Below are 20942 nucleotides of genomic sequence, written 5' to 3'. Positions count from 1 at the left end.
ATTGTGCCTTGGACCCCTTTACAAATCTGGAAAAGCCTGAGAACTCTTCTCAAAGGAATGTCTTTACGTGCATAAAATAAAATGCATAAGATTACACAGGAAACAAATTATATTGAAATATGAATATTAAAATCTTTAAAAAGTTGAAGCCCTCTGCAATGATTTTAAAGTGGATTGAAAATATTTGTGTTTTTTCGTTATTGATAAATTTGCTAGGGTTTGTTGCCTACATTCATAATAGAAGAAATGGTAAATTTCAGTTAGAGATTAGGAAAAAAATATATTTTCTCCCATCAAAGTTCATGGTACCTCTAAGGGATGTGTGGATTCCACTTTAAGGTCTCCTGAATTAGAGGTATCCAATAGTGGAATGTAAAGTCATGTAAAGTTGTGTTTTTCTTGTCACAGGACAATTTTTTTTTCCCACCATGCTGGCTAAATATATTTTGTTTATTTTTATTGGCGCATGATTGCTTTACAATGTTGGGTTAGTTTCTATTGTAGAACAAACTGAATCAGCTATATGTATACATATATCCCCTCCCTCCTGAGCCTTCCTACCCTGCCCATCCCACCCCTCTAGGTCATCAGAGAGCACGGAGCTGATCTCCCTGTGCTATACAGCAGCTTCCCATTAGCTATCTATTTTACACAGGGTAGTGTATATATGTCAATGGTACTCTCTCAATTCATCCCATCCTCCCCTTCCCCCTCTGTATCCACAAGTCCATTCTGTACATCTGCGTCTCTTTTTCACAGGACAATTTTTAAAGAGACTGTCAGAGATGTTTAAGTAGGATTCCTGCTTTGATTACATACTGGATGAGAGAAACTCTGCAGGGTACTAATTTTAATATTCTATGTTGAAAACTCTTTAATGGCTTTTACTATCTACAGCAGGGATTTTTAATTTTTTAAGCAGCAGAAGACTTTCTTCAAATTAAAATCTTACATGGTCTCTCATTATATCAAACAGAACAAATGGGATCAGTTTTACACGGAAATGAAGGGCCTAGATCTCTGCCTGCTTAGCTTCCCCACTCACCTCTCTCCCTCTTCCCGACCTGCATCAAATTGAAGTCTCTGTTTTGATTGTGCAATCTCTTCTGAGGAGCCCTGGGGCTCTGTTAAACACAGGATCAAATGTAAGTTCCTTATCTCTGCATTCAAGGCCACGTAAAATCTTACCTCTCAGCTGCTGCTCAACAGAGCACTCACTGTCTCCAAACAACCCACAACATTCCTGACACCTCACCTTTGTTCACGCTGCTCCCCAGTCTGGAATGCCCTACACGCCCTCCTCTCTTTGCCAGTTCCCTAAACTATACCCTCCTTCAAGCTCAAATCAGGTTCCACTTCCTCCAAGAAGTATTGTCGGATCAATCACCCTTGGTGATAGTTCTTACACTCTGATTCATTTTAATACTTTTCTGCATTTGACACTATGTAAGTGATGTTGCTTTGCTTTTGTTGCTGTGTCCATTCTGTCTCACCAGGACAGCAGGAAACCAGGGCTCCTCGATTACCCTTATCTCGGGGGCCCAGTAAAGTATCCTGTACACAGAGGATGCTGAATCAGTTCTTGTCTGTGAAATTCATTTTTCATATTTGTCCTATTTCCCTAAAGAAACCATAAGCTTTTTGTGGACAAGAACATTCTTAGACATTTCATCTGCTGCAATCTCTCTGGAACCTAGCATGATCCAGAATCTACAAGAGTCTTGAACTGGGTAGAGTAGGATTTAGACAGGAAAGGGTTAGATAAGGGCAATTTAGAAGGGATGAAAAATAACATCTAATGTAGAGACAGTTGTATCTGTTGCTGGGGAAGACGACAGATGTTAAGAATAAGCTGTGGAGGGCTACCCTGGAGAGTGAGGGAGCAGGTCAAAACATGATTAGGTAAGCAAAGAATAAGACGTCAGCAAAGAGATAATATGAGTCACAAGAAAGATCAACAGGGATTAACTGGAAACTTGCTCTGAGATAAAAAGCAGGGATAGAACCCTTCTCTTCCTGACCATTCACCAAAGCTCAAACAGCTATGCAGTCCAAGCACAGAAAAAAAATACACTTTTGGGCAAAGACCCTGGTCTTCAAAGAAATATTTGAGATTTCCAAACTCTCATTTGAAAAAACATGGTCAGATGAGGTGTCTCCACACCACTGACATCCTAATGTCAGTTTTGTACTACATGTTCAGAAATCCAATTTAATAATAATACTTAGTTATAAGTGCCATGTATTGAAGGCTTATTTATGTGCAAGGCACTGTGATAAATGATTTAGACGGGAGAGGGGACTCTGGAATTTCAGGAAGAGAGTGGATAGGATAAGATAAAATAGGATAATAGGATCAAACGCTTCCAAGAAGTCAACAAGGGTAAGGACTCACAATAAATAACAGGAGCTCACAATGCCAAGGGCTTACCTTGTGACAGACACTGTTTCATGCATTTCACGTTATTTCATTTAACCATCATAAGAACCCTTTGAGCTAAGTATTATTATCCCCATATTAGAGGTGACAAAACTGAGATTCAGAGACATTAATTGACTTATTTTAGGTCACACAGCTTGTATGAATGGCAGAGTGACAGAGTCAGATTTTGCACCCAAGACAGCTTATTTTCATCTGATGTCTTTCCCATGGCTTACACTGCCCCTATTGCTACGTTGTCAAATATCAACCTTAGTTATTTGGGGAAACAAAAAACTCATTCAGTGAAATTGCCAATTGTATGTAGAAACAGGGGCCAGGGAGTTTGAGTGGAATAGAAAGCCAGAAAAATCCCCAAACCTCGCTTGAATCAGACATTTCAGTCTCTTTCCCCATCATATTTCAATACCCCTTCCAAGATCCCTGGAGACACTATAAAGAAATAGCTAATAAATGGCCAATAAGATTTCGATGTCTTGCTTTTCATCTCATGCAGGTGTTGAGAATAAGGAATGTACCAGAGAGCGCAGCAGAGATCTGGGAAGGAAGAGAAAGTGTCCTTTGCAAGATAGGATAAATCAGCTGGAATAATCAGAGGGTGACTGGCCTTTTTGTTTAGGCTGGAGGAGGTTTATAATTTACATTGGGTCAAAGAAGGAGCCAGTGGTCAAGAGGGGAAAGGATTCTGCTGTTTTTTGTTTCTGAACGAAAAATATTTATGTTCAGACAGCAGCCCTCTCTCCTCACTAGATCGGAGACATCAGTGGCATTCACCTCAAGCCCTGAGTTAGTAAAGTCATCATGGTTTACCTCAAGGAGAGATACACCGGTATTTACTAAGGGATTCTTGTACTTCAGGTACCTATTTAAAGGGTTTATGCAAATTCAACTGGCTTCAGGGCCAGTTACTGAGCACACATTTGGTCAGATGCCTCCAGACTGCATATTCAAGGCATTCTGTAGCAAGGTCTCTGCATCATTGCAAGCCACTTCTTCCTGATCTTCTCCTACCTAGTCACACCCTCAGAGAATCTGAATGAATCATGTGATGGCGTAACCTTTTCCAGGTCCGTGATCTTGTCTGGAATGCATAAATTTCCTCTTCAAATCTTTACTACCCTGTCCTGCTCTTCTTTTTTTCCTTCCTCTGCTTCCTTAGTATCCTTTGCTCCTTTTCTTACTGACACGTATTCACCCCATTCATCAAGTACCTCGAGGGCATACTACTTCATCTTTGGCATCAAGGTAAAAACTGACGTTTGTTTACAAATAAAGCTATCACTTTTCAGCCTGAAAATGTGCTCATGCAGTTCCAGGGAAGAGAGAGGAGAGTACATATTTCTCAAACCTAGAATGCTCTTTCTTTTTTAAATCAACTTTATTGAGGTAGAATTTACATCAAATAAAATGTACCGATTTAAAATGTACAGTTCAATTACTTTTGACAAATGTATACACCTGAGTGACATCACTCCTCTCGAGATGTAAAATGGAACATCCCCCAGAAAGTTCCCTCCTACCCCTTTGAAGTCAAAATTCCCATTTTAACCCCTACCTTCTGGCAGCCACTAATCCGTTTCTATCTTTATAGTTTACCCTTTTCTAGAACTTCATATATATGAAATCACATGGTATTACGTTCTTTAATCTGGTGTTTGGAAATTCATCCATGCTATTGCATACGTCAGTAACTTGTTCATTTTAAAATTTCTATGCATCTTTTATTGCTTTCTAATTTATATTTCTTTGTAGAATATACCGCAGTTTATCTGTTGATCAACTTTGGGTTGTTTCCAGGTTTTTAGCTATTATAAATGAAACTGCCATGAACAAACGAACAAATGAAAATATTTTTGTGGTGCACAAAATACCTAAATATGGAGTTGCTGGGGTCATCGGGGGATGTACATTTAAACTGATAAGAAACAGCAAAAACTTTTTTCGAAGAGGTTGTTTCGTTTTACATCCTATCTACAACGTATGAGACTTCCAGTTTCTTCACATTCTCACCAACACCTAAGATTGTCACTCTTTTAAACTTTAGCTATTCTAATGGGCATTTGTTTGATCTCATCTTAGCTTTAATTTACATTTCCTTGAAGACTAAAGATGCTGAGCATCTTTTCATGAGCTCATTGGTTTTCCATGTACCTTTTTTGTAAAGTGTTCCAAATCTTTTGCATCCCTTTCTTTTATTAGGCTGCTTGGCTTCTTAATATTGAGTTGGAAGAGTCCTTTATATATTCTGGATGCCAGTACTTAGTCAGATGTGTATATATATATATAATATTTTATGTTCAGACATATGATACATTTCAAGTTAATTTGTGTTCATGGTGTGAGGTAAAGATTCATCCCCCCCCCCCAATCTGGATATCTAGTTGATCCAGTTCTATTTGCTGAAAAGACTATCATTTCCACATTGAATTACTTTGAAACTTTTGTTAAGACTCAATTGAGCATACATGAATGGGTCTATTTTTTGACTCTATTCTATTCTACTGATCTTACTTGAATATCTTTTCGCCAATACCACACTGCCTTGATTAACTGTAGCTTTATAGTAAGTTTTGATATAAAGTACTAATAAGCCTTCTGACTTTGCTTTTCCTTTTCAGGATTGCTTTGGCTATTTTAGGTTCTTTGTATTTTAATATTAACGTTAACATAAACTTGTCCATTTATATAAAGAATTTTGTTAAGCTTTTGACTGAAATTTCACTGAGTCTATAAATCAATTTGGGGGAGAATTGACACCTTTACAAAATTAAGTCTTCTATCATGACCACAGCATATCTCTCCATTTATTTAGCTTTTTTTTTTTTTAACTTTCTTTCAGAAATGATTTATAGTTTTCAGCATACAGGTCTAGTACATATTTTGGAAATTTTATCCTTAAGTATTTTTATACATATAAATGGAATTACTTGTAAAACTTATTTTTCTAATTGTTTATTGTTAGTATATAGAAACACAGTTAGTTTTACTATAGATTGACCTCATTATCATGTTGCTATTCCCTTGTTGCGATATATCATTATTCTCCAACTGCTTTTAAGAATTTCTGTCTTTGATTTTTAGATATTTAACTAAGATGTGCCGGAGTGTGGTTTTCATTATAATTAGCCTGCTGGGTTTGCTGAGTTCCTGGATATGTAGCTTGTTTTTTTTTTTTCACCAAATTTAATAAAGTTTGAACATTGTTTCTTCAAAAAATCTTTCTGCCCATTCTCTCTCTCTCCTTGCCTGTGGGGATGCAATTACATGTATTGAGAGCTTTGTATTATCTCACAGGTTACTGAGGCACTTAACTGTCTTTCAATATTTTTCTCTCTGTTTTTCAGATTGGGTAATTACTATGAGTTTGTCTTCAAACTCACAGATTCCTTCTTCTGCTAACTCAGTTTGCTTTCTTTTTTTTTCCAGTTTGCTTTTAAGCTCTTCTAATGAATTGTTTCATTTCAGATACTTTAAATTTCTAGAGTTTTTTTTAGCTTTGTTTAAATAATTGTATTTAATATTTTGACATTATAATTTGCATTTTACCTTTAATAATGTTTTTTTTTTACTGGAGAAATTCGACATGTAACATTGTGTAAGTTTAAGGTATACATCATGTTACTTTGATACACTTATATATTGTAATATGGTTGCCGTCCCTTTATTTTATTTTATTGGAGTATAATTACTTTACAATGTTGTGTTAGTTTCTGCTGTACAATGAAGTGAATCAGCTATATGTATACATATATCCCCTTCCTCTTGAACCTCCTTCCCACCCACCTAGAGTTTTAATGTGGTTCTTCATTATTGTTTTCATTTCTCTGATAAGACTGATTCTGTTTTCTTATTCAAACTGTTCTTTTGGTCAAACCATATTTTCCTTTATATCTTTGAATATATTTTTAACAGCAGCTTTAAAATTCTTGTCTGTTAATTCCAAAATCTGGTCCATCTTGGGGTTGCTTTATATTGATTGCTTTTTCCTTGATTTAGGAGCAAATTTTCTTCTTTGCCTGTTGAAAAAAAATTTGAATGTGTTGCTAGACATTTTGGATGATCTATTGTAAGGAATCAATTATGTATGCTGTCTTCCTTTACTTCACTGGAAGTTCTCCTTGCTTATGTTGGGGCTTGGTTATAGGTTTTGTTAGGGTGGGTCTAGAGTAGCCTTTACCCTATAACATTGTCCTTTTCCTAATTCATTTCTTTTCTGTTGTCTTAGCTGAATGCTGGGGATTTTATTGATGTCTTTCCACTCTGGTTGCAGTGGAATTCCAATGTTTTTGAGCATTGTGCAACCTCTAGAGTCTCTGTTCCACTGTCAACCCCATAACAGCCTCTTGCTGCTAAGTCTTGCTCGGTTCTGCCCTGCACCTGTATAGCCCAACCCTTAGCCAATGACTTATGGGAACCCCAACAGAGTCACCTGTGAACCCTACTGCACAGTTCCCTGCTCTCTGGTATCCTTCCCTGAGCTCCAATATCTGTTCCCTCAGCTCAGCAAGACTGTTATGGTCTGCTTGGTGTTTATTTTCCTGTGTCTTGTTCTCAAAATTGTCCCAAAGCAGGGAAATGACATGAATTTGGGGCTTACCTTGTATGTTTTCCTTTTCTTAGTGACCAAAGTCCTGTATTGCCTGTTGTTCAATACCTTAAAAGAGTTGTTTATATTACGTCCAGTCTTATAGTTTTTTAAATAGCAGGAAGGCATGTTTGGTACTAGTCACTCCATCATAAATAGAAGCAGAGGGCTTCCCTGGTGGCGCAGTGGTTGAGAGTTCACCTGCCGATGCAGGGGACACGGGTTCGTGCCCCGGTCCGGGAGGATCCCACATGCCGCGGAGCAGCTGGGCCCGTGAGCCATGGCTGCTGAGCCTGCGCATCTGGAGCCTGTGCTCCGCAACGGGAGAGGCCACAACAGTGAGAGACCCGTGTACTGCAAAAAAAAAAAAAAAAAAAAAAAAGAAGCAGATACCTCCCTGCTTTCTTATGCTTTAGCAAATTTTATTTCCAAGTATTATTATTATAGTTATTGTTGTTGATCCTTTATAAAAATTAGGAGATGCTAAATGAATGAGCGAAGATCCAAAGGCAGGCCATTTAACTCTAAATCCCGTGTGCTTTCCATTATACTGTGTTGCCTCTCCATTTAAATAGCTTTCTAGATGCAGTGATTTGATAGATGCTGAAGAGGTACCACTAAAACCAAATCTCTTCCTCCACAGTCTAGCACAGAGATCTGAAGACTTCACTATCTTAATGTCCTTTCTAAAATTTTAGACACCCAGGGATGTTACAATGGTTTAGTAGCAATCAGTCATCTTATAATGGGCTAGAAAAGACCTTAGCAATGATCCAAAACAACTCTTTCATTTTGAGGAAAGTGGGGCAGCAAATAAAACAAGTTATCTGCTTAAGGTCAAACATCTAGTAAATAGAATAACTAAGACTTGAAACATGTTATTCTGTCTGATGTTCTTGCCCCCAGACTCAGCAGCCTCTATGACTGCTTAGAGTCAGACTCTTGGAGAATGGAGCCTAGAACAGTTGCCGTGGAAAAGGTATAACATTTCACAGTCATAGTTGCTTCATTTCTTTTAAAAGGCAATGATGATGTCAGTAAAGTGAGTTATCCCCTTGTCTGGTCATCCTCTGAGAAGTTTCTGTTTTCAGTTCAGAAAATAATCATTAGGCCTGAGCAGGAAACTTTGTCATAGCTATAAGAATATGAGAAGTGAGCCATACCTCCTTCCAGGATGTAATTACTTCTCAACACAGTGCTGACATAGCACTGGGATCAGGTGTTGAAATTTACATGCACTCAAGGGATTTCTAAGGGGAACAAAGCCACCCTTTTTCCTACATTCCAGTTGTGATAACCACATGTAGTATTAAGTCAAAGCCTTTCTGAGAATCTGTGGGATCTTTCATGAAAAAGATGAGGTGGACCGGAGACTCCTTCCCTTTAGCCTTCAGTCATTCAGATAGCAGAGTCAGACAGGTAAACATAACATGGCCCCTCTTGATCCTAATTTTAGTTATTTCCCATTGCTCTAAAAGCATGTGCCTTAAACCCTGCTGTAATTTCTCCATCTCCTAGAATTTTCTCACTTTTTTCTATCTACTAGTCAGGCAAAGGAAAGCTAAATTTTCATTTAAGGTTTGACATTGAGAACCTGCCAGAATTACTTCAGCACTTCTCAATTTTGGGTGTGGTTTACTGTCACACAAACCCCCTGCCTCAAACACCAAACCAAAAGGAGACATTGTGAATCTCCTTGCCCTTTCTGAGTTTCTGTCAGTAATGAAGAAGACATAAGACGTGGGATTTTTATCAATTGGACAAACTGTAGCTATTATGTCTCACGTTCCAAGACCAGATTCATACAAATAATCTAATGAGGGGCTGCTTGCTATGCCTTGCCTGGTGAATGGAATCCTGTAACCTCAGTACTGAAGTATCATCTCCTAACCTTTTAGTCAAAAATGAGTCTGAAGAAGCTCACTTACATCATTGTACTCCTCAAACCTCAAACGTCAAATAGACAAGAAGAATAAATGTGAAGTTGCCAAAGTCTTACAGATTGAACTATCAACAATAATAACAAGAACAATAATAATAACTTACATTTATTATGTACCATACATGGTTCTAGGCACTTTACATGTGTTTATTATTTTAATCCTTGCATCAACCCTATGAGGCAGGTGCTATTCTTCCATTCTACAGATGAAGAAATTCGGTCAGAGTGTTTAAGTAACTTGAACAAGGTCACAGGAGTGGTTCAGCGGCTAAGCCCAGAATTGCACCTGGACAAGCCTGCTTCCAGAATTGTAGTTCTAACCATCAGGTAGGAATAACAAGCATTATCCTTGGCTCTCTGCCCATATCCAAACTATGGCTTGCATTCTAAGCCACCATGCTTACAAGAGTTTAAAAATACATAAATAATTTGAAAAGGTATTAAAAAATTGTGAACATCTTTATTTTAAGCTAAGATTGTTCCCTGTATTTAGCTGAATTACTTAGCTAGAAAGCAGATGTGGAAAGATTGGGTGGCTAGTGGCCTGGGTCTTGGCCCCAGTCCTGCTATTAGCTAGTCTTGTACCTAATCATCCTAGAAGTCAGTTTCCTGACTTGCAAATTCAATAGGTATTGAGTACATACTTTGTGCCAGGCACTGTATGTGGTGCTAGAGAAAGAGTGATTAACAAGTAGGTACCTAATTATTACAACTGAGGATGTCAAACTATGCAATCTCTAAAGTCCCTTCCAGAACTAAGCATAATCAAAGCCAGAAGTATTCTAGATGCATTCCCAACAGAAAGGTACTGATTAAACAGCCACTTGACTCACTAGAAAAAATATTAAAGCCTGGACTCAAAACTGACTCAACTAAACTGCTCTGTGACCACAAATCTCCCTACATCATCTCCCAGTTGCTAATGCAAATTATCTCCAGGGCAAGACTGCTGGAATATAGCCTCCCTACTCCATGCAGGCCCTGGAACAAAAAAGCTGTAATGATTTTTATGTTCTCCTCCTTTCTCCCTACTTTCTGACTTGGCAAACAGTTCCCTTTACTCACAGGGATTTATAGCTTTAAAGAATACAGAAAGTCAGACCTGGAAAGAAGTATTTAGTAACCACAAAGTTGAGATAAGTGGGCAAACAGAAGTCATGTTGTTGAAAACCCACATCTATTGATTTTCAACAGAGGATCTGGAAGTAGGACTAAACTGACCCCGCCTTTATTCCAGCCAAACCATCCAGGAGAAACTGGGCATATGTAGCCTAGTCCCTTTCTTCTTCTTTTTCTTGGGAGTGAGCCTGCCCACACGGATCCCATATTTTCCTCTGCTTCTCTAAGCCATAAATTTTAGGGTAAGCCCCTCTCATGCGCACACTGTATTTGTGTACTATAGTTAGATCTATATGACTGAACATATAGTCCATCTTTGGAAGCGGCCTGAGATGAAGTGAAGGTCACGTCATGGATAACAATGTCCTTCCACAGGTTATGTGCCTGAAAGCAAGAGTCAGACTGACTGAAAGCTCTCAGTTTTACTTAGCTTTGCCAACAATCTTCATAAAAGAAGAATCAGAATGTCATTTTGCTATTTCACTCATTCATATAATGATACCTCATCTATTCATATCCCTTCATTTTAAAGATGGGGAAGCTGAGAGCTAGAAAAGCCAAGTGATGTGCCCAAATCACACTGTTCATTAGAAGCAGAGTGGATATTCCTGTTTCTCCGAATAGAGGGGTCTGATTCTGGGAGAAATATCAATGCCAGGTTTAGGTTTAATTTAACTTCTATGAATATTTACTCAGATTTTACTTTTTTTAGTATGGTGAGAATGCATCTACTAAAAGAGTTCCACATTACATCATTACTGTTTTGTGGGGAGAAATAACAGACGATTGATGGCTTTTAAAATTGGGTGTGGTCACTGAAAGAAAGGGAGCAACTAATATTTCAGACGAAAAAGACACTATAAATATTCTGCACAGAATGAGATCTAAGGTTCTGTACCTCCTAGCCTCTGATCCACGAAGTGGCAAAGTGTCCCAGCTGCCAGCCTGTGCCATGTGAACTCCTACTGCAACCACTAGAAGGTGCTTTCAAGGGGTGGCTTCTCTCCTCAGCACTGAGTCATGAACAATATCATTTGCCGGCCAGTTGGAGCAAATGCAACAAAATGATTTTGCTACAGGTAAAGAAAGGGCCCCTGAGGTGTCAGCTTTAGGAAGGCGGATGAAATATGCCAGTGAGTGTAATCAACCCTTGGCCATCCTTGTAGAAAGATACTTTAGATAAAGCGAATGACCCAATTCCGATCTACTTGCAGCCAACACCCTCCTTGGCTTCACTGAGTGAGAAGTTCCATTTCTCATCCTTGTTTTGCTGTTTTATTTACACTCGTCTGCAACGTGGACTGGAACTCTAGTCTCCTTTCAGCCACACTAGACAGAGTAAATTAGAATGGCTGAGAACCCTCAGGCTCCTAAGCAGCAACGTTCTCCAGATCCACAGGATTCTTTTCCAGCTGCTCTGCTAACTGCTGCTCAGCTATTCTATAACTACATTTGCCCCATCCTCTGCTCCATTTGTCTCTACTCATCATCCACCCCTCCCTTTGCTTGGGTTCCAGTGATCTCTTTCCATCCTTTGTTGAGCTATACCAGTTAAACCTAAGCACCCAATTTTCTTCCTGCCTCCCTGCTTTCACACATTAACAAATGCAACCATATTCCTTAAATTGATTCCTCAGAGGCTGTTATTTTTTCTCCGGAACATCCAGCAAGGTCATAGATGAGGAGTTTCTTTCTCACGCTTTAGGGAGACCAATACTGAGGAGATGTGGAGCTCAGCTAGATAGTAATACAGACTGAACTGTGCTAGTTTTTGTTTGCCCAAGTTTCTCTGGGAACTTTTTGATGAGCTGGCACCCTCCTGAACTTGGCCGTAAGATTCAAATTAACCTTATTCACAGACCTTGAAGACAAGACAGAGCACTGTACCATATCAGCTGAAGGCAATTTCCTTCAATGGCTGTTTGGTTCCGTTCAATTTACTTACTCTGGAGTCGGATAGCACTAACTGAAGAGCACTAGTGTACATAGGACATGATCACAGCTTCTTCCTCTTCCTATCCCAATAGGGTAAACAGCAGGTTACCAGCTTTGCTTTCGGCTTTAGTGGAAGCAGATTTTGATTGGGGGCAATCAGGAAGCAGACAACTGAGAGACCATCTGTGTGCTTAGCAAAAGAGCCCTAAAATTCGAATGGTGGAAGCAGATCTGAACATCACCAGAGAGCTGTATAAAAAAAAATTTAAAGAAAGTTAGCCAAATCTCTGAATATTCTATGTATCTCTCTTTGCAATACTCAGACTGGAGCCATAGTTTACTTTGAACCCCGTGGCTTTTCAATAAAGCTCAAAGAGGTTGCCTTGGTCAATAACGATAGCAATTGGGAGAATCACTCAAATAGGCATTTGTTTCATGGAGACAGAACATGCAAAGTCATGCTCATGACAGGAAACAGGATGACCACTCACCTTATTCATATATTTAAGAACTAACATTTGTTTTCCTCTGTGCTTTGGGGGAAATTTGCAAAATGTTAAAAGTATAAAAAATAAAAGCTATGCATATTCTAAAACTTCATAAACATAATAACTTGTCATATTTTCTTCTTTTTCTATATATCTTAGTTTAAATGAGATTATACTGGGAGTATAATTTAATATAGAGTTCTTAAAAATTCTACCATAGTAATAACTTCCCTATGTTGTATATTCTTTTTAATGATATTTTAATGCCTGCACAATGGCCCTTTTCTCTTACATATTTAGCTTTTCCCCAACATTTTGCTTTTATAACAAATATAATGAGCATTACTGTGCATAAAATTTTCCCTGTAGTTTGGATTTTTGTTTTTTCTTCTAGGATCGATTCCACCACCATTGAGGAAAGATTTTGACTCCACGACATGTTTATTTGGTGCGTGGATTTTTACTCTGATCTTATGGGGTTTGAGCACACTTGGTTAAATAATTTGGTCTCCATCCAGATGTTGGGCATTGCCCAGTCAGGTCCTTAGTAGGCTTTTGTATTTCTCTCAAACTTGTCCTGGAACACCAGCTTTAGGATCCTAGTGACAAGATCATTAATTTAGTAATAAATTATATAAGAAATATATGTAATCAATAGCAGCTTTTATTGCACATACTACAGATCAAGTATTGTGCTAAAGTTTTTAAGTGGATTATCTAATTTAACTTTAAAGCAAGCTTTAAAGCAAGCTTTCCTGCTCATAAGAAGCACTTGGACTTGGGGCTAAAAATAACAGGATCTCAGGTGCAGGAAGGCATTTCATGTTTGTGGGCTTAGTTACCTCCCTAAAATGGGCAAAAACACTGGCGTTGCCTGACTTACGGTGCTAGCTGAGTGGTCCTAAGATGGTAAATTACTTACTAAAACTTTATAAAGGTTATAAAACTCTATGTAAAAGCAAGTTCTTAGTATTGGTTTTATTGGTAACTGGAAAAATACTTGTCCAGACCTTCCACAGCTTTGGCAGTTTAAATAAACCAATGTAATTAAAGCTGGGCCTGAGAAGGTTATAATTTCATATTTCTTTATTTTTGAAACAGATCACTAAATCCTGTAGAAAAGAGAAAAATATATTTATTAATTCTACAATTATTGTTACTGATAAGGGAAAACAGGTTAGTGCATATATGAAGAATCATGGATCACCCTATTGTATTGGAAATTCTATATAGGAGTTATTTGAGAGCTTTTGAAGTTTAATGTGACATTTGATATATCACTTTATTTATTGTTCAAATTTATGTAAGCAGAAAAGGAAACATAGCCTTTGTTACACCTGGGAGAAAATGGTTGAAAACACCTTATTACATGGCATACCGACAGTGAAGCCAGCTATTAATAATTCTGTTTAAATAGGTTCAGTGATGATTAACCGTTGAAACTTACTGGGTAACCGAAATATAATAAAAGCAAAGTGAAGTTCAGGTAGACATTTAGGAACAAGAAACCAAAGGTAATCAGTTTCACTGGACTCTCTAATATCTTTGAAACCTAGGCCACAATTTGACTTCTTTAAAAGCTGGTCTAATTAATCTTGCGTTGCCATAGTCTCCTGTTTCTATTAGCCACACCCTTATTTATTCCTGTAGTACCATTCTGGCTTTTCTCTTCTTATATTGTTTTGGTCATTAACTCTTTGTGCCACTAAAGCATCTTTCTGGACAATCTTGACTGTGTTTGAATATCGGCCTGGGAATTATTTCTGCTCAAGCATAGCCTAACTAGGGGTCCATGGAAGAAGTTCCTCTTCTCCTTAGAATAGTTATCTTGCATTAATCTAACACAGGGGCCCTGTTGAGGGCATTTGTGAGTTGTAAAAGCCTCTCTTTCCAATTTTCAGATTGGGATTTTTGAATGTCATGAAGTACTAAACTGATTGAGAAGATAAAGAACAAGAAAAGTTTGGGAGGGATTTTGATTTTGAAGAAGAAATATGAAAGCATGTAAGGTATGTATCTTGTCTGAGATGCCTTTCGAATGGTGGGCCTCGTGCCATTTTGTAAGAATGTGTTGCATGGGGTTAACAAAGCAACATAAGTGCTAGTAACACGTTTCTTTAGTCAAACTGGCTAATACATTACAAATTTTTTTTTTTTTTTTTTGCGGTACGCGGGCCTCTCACTGTTGTGGCCTCTCCCGCTGCGGGAGCACAGGCTCCAGACGCGCAGGCTCAGCGGCCATGGCTCACGTGCCCAGCCGCTCCGCGGCACGTGGGATCCTCCCGGACTGGGGCACGAACCCGTGTCCCCTGCATCGGCAGGCAGACTCTCAACCACTGCGCCACCAGGGAAGCCCCATTACAAAAATTTTTAAATAGTTTGCTACAAAACAAGCATTTTGAATATTCAGCAATGTTACAGTTCTGAGCCCTGCACCTTAAAGATAGAAGATTGTATCTTTAGGTGGGTGCAGGGGGCCAATCAGTCCCAAGTATAAATCACTCAGATTTGAGAGAGAACCAAGAAGAAATGTAGCAATTTGGTTTTCAATCTGTCATACAGAAAGATCAACCAATCTAAAGGGCATTATAAGTGTTTGCATTGCCCAAAAGTCAGAATTTGCAAACAAGCTGAAGTGATATTAAAAATAAATGTCGTAGGTTCATTCTTGTCTTTGCTATTATAGTTTTATTAGTCTTTCTCTTTTGTAGGGCTATCAAGGTGATTTAGTCTTGTTTACAAAAATGATACAGCACTTTGCAGTCACTGGATATTGTTTGGTTTTCTTTAAAGATGCATATAAAGTACTCCCAAAGTCTAAGGATTTCTTAAAATTCATGCTACTCTTCAATGAAAAATGTAAACCATCCATGTATATTTATACAAAATATCTTTTCTTTGTGTTTTTGCTTAGTTTGTCCCCTCTGTTTGGATTTTCATTATCTTCTCTTGCCTTTCTGGTAAACTTCCGCTTACTCTTCGAGACTCAAATATGTTTCAGGAACTCTTCCAAGACCTTTACAAAGAGATAATTGCTTCCTCTTCTGTATTCCCATTGCATTTAATTCATACCTCTATGAAAGCACTTAGCATGTGTGGCTCTGGAGAAAAGGGACTATATTTTAGTTTTCTCTGACTATTTAGAAAAGAGTAGATACTCATTACATGTTTGTTGAATAAATGGATTACTATCTTAGGTCTAATTGATTCTGGCTAGCACCTACGTTTACTGAGTTCCATGGGACCATTGCAGCCAGTGTGGCCTGGTGCCAGGAGAGGGAAACAGAGTGGTTCCCTAAGTAGAGTCCATAGTTATTTTGGACAAAAACAGATGCTAGAGTGGTAATTTTCAAACCTGGCTGCAGATTAGAGCCACCTGGGGAGCCATTAAAACTATCAATGCCTGGCCCCATCTCAGACCCACTTAAATCAGAGTACTGGGGGTAGGGCCCAGGCATTGATAGATATTTAAACCTAATATACAGCCAGGGTTGAGTACCGTTGAGCTTGAGATTGTGGAACCTGGGATTGTCAGATAGTGTCTATGCTGAAATGGAAACAGGACAGGAGATGAGTCAAAGAACTTGAACCCAGGAATGAAATCAAGGTTGATGTAAATCCATGAAATGGGGAGAAGCCCAAATCAGCACACAAAATAAAAGGCTGATTAATGCCAAGTTCAGTAATAATAGCCGGATAAGAGTCAGAAGTTAGGCATGCAGAATCAGAGACGGTCAGAGAGCCAAGTTTCTAATTGTCACAATTAGTTGCCAGAGATTATAAATTCCTTTCAAGCTGTGATTTGGGTCCATCTAGCTTGACAAACTCAGAGTCTCACCTCTGCAAGTCAAGGAGCTCCAAAACAAATTGGATTTATTATAAAGCCAGAAGTTTTATCGGTGCATACAGTCCTTCTTTCTCATATTATTCCCCTCACGAACACTGGAAAGTTTTGAGAAGAGACTTAGGAAAACACAATTTCCAGCAAAATTTCTCCCTTGCTCCTACTTACTATTATTATTTTTGGTGCAGTAATCATGTCAGGCCAAAGATAAGTGAAAGAACCCTTGGATACAAAGATCCAATGACTCTAATCTAGTACATTAAAAATATAAGCAGATTGACAAGTTCAGTTAATACTAGAGAGCTGAAAAACAAGATAAAATAATTTTATACAGCATTTCCTTTGGAAGATTTTATTATCTAATTTCATATGTATTTGTGTGAGATATTATTTAGTTATGGCTAAGCAGACTTATTTCCAAGTGTCCATCTCTATATACATTTCACAACAAAAATTTTGACATATATTGAGTCAAAATGTCCCTCTCAAAGGCAAGGCTTTTTAGGGTTGCATTCAAAATACAAGATCCCTGATACAAGACTCTCTTTTTGATATACAACTACTTACTTGCCATGTTTCCTTGGTTTTATCATATTTTTCATGGCAATAATCTGTACATAGGGAATTATTACAAGGACTTAGAAGTCAATGGATTTGGGAAAAGGGAGTCACTGGTGACATAGCAGAAAGTAGTTTCAGTAGCAGTGGAGTCTTAGCCAGATTATAAGGTGCTGAGAAGTAAGTGAGTGGTAACAAAATGCAAGCAATAGAAACAAATGCTTGGTTTTTGACAAGTTTAAAGTAATGGAAGATGCAAGGTTGAGTGGTAGCTGGAGAAAGGAGTAGTACTGAAGTAAATTTTTATTTTAGAATATTTATAGGCTTAGAAAGAATAACTAGAAGAAAATTATAAAGATAAATATCAAGAAAAAAGGTACCATAGAGACTGCTAATTGTTCCTCAATATCTGTCCCCTCCTTCCTCAGTAATAGAAATCTCATATCTTACCTGGGCATGTGCAAAGGTACATTCTCCAATCTCCTTTGCAGCTAGGTATGGCTATATAACTAAGTTCTGGTCCATGGGATGTAAGCAGAAGTGATAGGTTCACTTCCAGGAAGTGTTCTTAAAAGGAAGGCGTGTGCCTTTCTATACTTTTTTGTTTCCTGTTAGCTGGAATATGGACCTAATGGCTAGAGCTGCAGTTCTTGGCCTATGAGATAAACTTTAAGGTGGAAGCAGTATGCTGAGGATGGGAGAGCAACAAGATAGAAGGGATTTGTGACTTGATGGTTATGGAGCTAATATACCAGATCTGAGCTGCTTATGTTTATGCTTATGCTTTTAATTTTAATTTTTTAAATAGAAGTATAGTTGATTTATAATATCGTGTTAGTTTTAGGTATACAACAAAGTGATTCATTTATACATACAAATATGTCTGTTTTTTTCAGATTCTTTTCCCTATATAGGTTATTACAAAATATTGAGTATAGTTCCCTGTGCTATACAGTAGGTCCTTGTTGGTTATCTATTTTATATGTAGTAGTGTGTATATGTTAATCTCAAACTCCTAATTTATCCTTCCCCCCTTTCCCCTTTGGTAACTATAAGTTTGTTTTCTATGTCTGTGGGTCTATTTCTGTTAAGTATGTAAGTTCATTTGTATATTTTTTTTTAGATTCCACATATAAGTGATATTGTATGATATTTATCTTTCTCTGTCTGACTTATTTCACTTAGTATGATTATCTCTAGGTCCCTCCATGTTGCTGCAAATGACATTATTTCATTCTTTTTTATGGCTGAGTAATACTCCATTGTATAAATACAGAGTAATAGAAATAAAAACAAAAACAAACAAATGGGACCTAATTAAACTTAAAAGCTTTTGCACAGCAAAGAAAACCATAAACAAAATGAAGAGAAAACCTATAGAATGGGAGAAAATATTTGCAAATGATGTGACTGACAAGAGATTAATTTCCAAAATATACAAACAGCTCATACAGCTCAATATAAAAAAAGCCAAACAACCTAATCCAAAACTGGGCAGAAGGTCTAAATAGACATTTCTCCAAAGAAGACATACAGATGGTCAAAAAGCACATGAAAAGATGTTCAACATCACTAATTATTAGAGAAATGCAAATCAAAACTACAATGAAGTATCACCTCAGGCTGGTCAGAATGGCCATCATGAAAAAGTCTACAAATAATAAATGCTGGAGAGGGTGTGGAGAAAAAGGGAACCTTCCTACACTGTCGGTGGGAATGTAAATTGGTACAGCTACTATGGAGAACAGTATGGAGGTTCCTTGAACAACTAAAAATAGAGCTACCATATGATCCTGCAATCCCACTCCTGGGCTTATATCCAGAGAAAACCATAATTCAAAAAGATAGATGCACCCCAATGTTCATAGCAGCACTATTCACAATAGCCAAGACATGGAAGCAGCCTAAATGTCCATCAACAGATGAGTGGCTTAAGAAAATGTGGTATATTTATACAATGGAATGTTACTCAGCCATAAAAAAGAATGAAATAATGCCATTTGCAGCAACATGGATGGACCTAGAGATTGTTATAGTGAGTAAAGTAAGTCAGACAGAGAAAGACACATATCATATGATATCCTTACATGTGGAATCTAAAAAAATATGATACAAATGCTTATGTTTATCTTAGAGGGAATCTTCTGTCTTGTTTAAACCACTGTTATTTTTTTATCACTTGCAGCTGAACTTAATCCTAATTAGTATAGCAGATAATTGATAGGGGGTGGGATTGAAATTAAAGTGATAGATTTTACTTGACAAGGAGGGAGGGTACATACCTTACCTGAGGTAGGACAGAAAGAGGAGAGAATGTTTAAGAATCTAGTATGTTTCTGACGTTGAAACATCATCTCATCTTTGATGGTTTCAATTATCTCAGTAAAAAAGGAAGTCATTATCTGAAGGTGGAGCTCAGATTCAGTGTTAGAGAATGAAAGAAACTCTAGATCAGTACTACTCAAATTGTGGGTCCTTGAACCGGCACCATCAGCATCACTTGGGAACTTGTTAGAAATGCAGAATCTTAGGCTCCACTCTACACCTACTGAATCAAAATCCTTGGGGATGGGGTCCAGAAATATGTGTTTTTAACAAGATCCCCAGGTGATTTTTATCACACTAACATTTGAGGAGCACGGGGCTATGAAAATCTCTGTGGAGGAGCCAATAGAGAATTCATCAGTAATGTACAAAAGTGCATCTTTTGAGATGTGAATAATAATCCTTGAAGTTCTACTGTGAATACGGCAAAGATGATAATGTTACTGATGATGATGACTTATCCAGGATGCAGATGGGAGAAAATTTCCACAAGTTACAGTATTTCTTTATGGCCAAGTTAACATTGCATCACACTTTCACTCTGCTCCAAGATAGACAAAGCAAGGCAGCAAGTTGGTTTAGCTCTGTTTCCCAAATTACTATAATTCTGTGACCTAGCTGGGCTGTCTAAACTTAGGTCATAAACCATTTGAAGGCACTGATATTAGAGTATTTGCATTAAGTTTCAAGATAATTGTATCTGGCCACTCCAATGTACGTAAACAATATTTGAAGCAAAACTATTAACACTATAATTCCAGCCAGTTTCCTATGCTCATTTTTTTTGGTTGGTTGTGGGAAAGCACTGGAGAGGAAGGACCAAAAATTGACTCCCCTTTCATAAAACAACCTTATTTATAGGTTAAAGTTTAGGGGCACATAGTCCAAATCTTGTGCCTATTTTGATCTTTTACTTTCTCTGTAATTGAATATTTTGTGTTGGGCTGTGGTCAACATTGTAAAGACTTTTGAAAACATTATTAGGACTGTAAAATATGTGTAGATTTATGCACATTTACACTAATATCCCATTCTGTAGTTTTTTTTTTTGCGGTACGCGGGCCTCTCACTGCTGTGGCCTTTAGGCTCCGGACGCGCAGGCCCAGTGGCCATGGCTCACGGGCCCAGCCGCTCCGCGGCTGGTGGGATCTTCCCAGACCAGGGCACGAACCCGTGTCCCCTGCATCTGCAGGCGGACTCTCAACCACTGCGCCACCAGGGAAGCCCCCATTCTGCAGTTTTTAAAAACAAGATGACTTGCATAAAGCTTCTACTGCACTAACTCAAATAAGCTCTCCAAATCCCTTACATTTCCAACCACTACCAAGTGCATAAAACTAAAATTATACCAAGATGCCTCCATGTGAAAATAAAAAAAAAAGAACAATGCAAAAATAAACTCATATCTCCAAACTCTCAAAAGTTCAATTTGTCTTTGGCATGGGTTTTGGGCAAAAAGTCAGCTATTTGATCTGAATCAGTTCACTCATCTCATTTTGCCATAAACAGTATATGGGGACATGTCAAATCTGAATTAATATGGCAGAAGGAACAGAAAGATAAGGAAGAAGAATTATTTTGTTTATATGGAACTATTCTGGTCGCAAGACAAGAAAAAAGGAAAGGAAGTCTGACCTATGGCTAATATCTATTTATTTGTGATCATAATCAGCTTCTTGTTCAAAGTTTCTATGCATATAGGACTT

At 37.9% G+C, this 20942-nt stretch overlaps 1 long non-coding RNA gene across 1 annotated transcript in view; it reads left to right on the top strand.

Annotated features, from left to right (window-relative positions):
- The first annotated feature begins 3410 nt into the window (after positions 1 to 3410).
- The window catches only part of LOC132418527 (uncharacterized), a 59666-nt gene continuing 42134 nt past the window's right edge, over positions 3411 to 20942 (top strand). Inside the window, exons 1-2 of the long non-coding RNA XR_009518007.1 lie at positions 3411 to 3507; positions 14411 to 14518. This is a non-coding gene — a long non-coding RNA (uncharacterized lncRNA). The remainder of the gene's footprint in view (positions 3508 to 14410; positions 14519 to 20942) is intronic.

Source organism: Delphinus delphis, chromosome X (assembly GCF_949987515.2).
Source record: "Delphinus delphis chromosome X, mDelDel1.2, whole genome shotgun sequence".
In the NCBI taxonomy this organism is placed as follows: Eukaryota; Metazoa; Chordata; class Mammalia; order Artiodactyla; family Delphinidae; genus Delphinus; species Delphinus delphis.
Note: the sequence above shows the minus strand (reverse complement) of the source record. Positions and strands in the feature narration are given on the sequence as shown.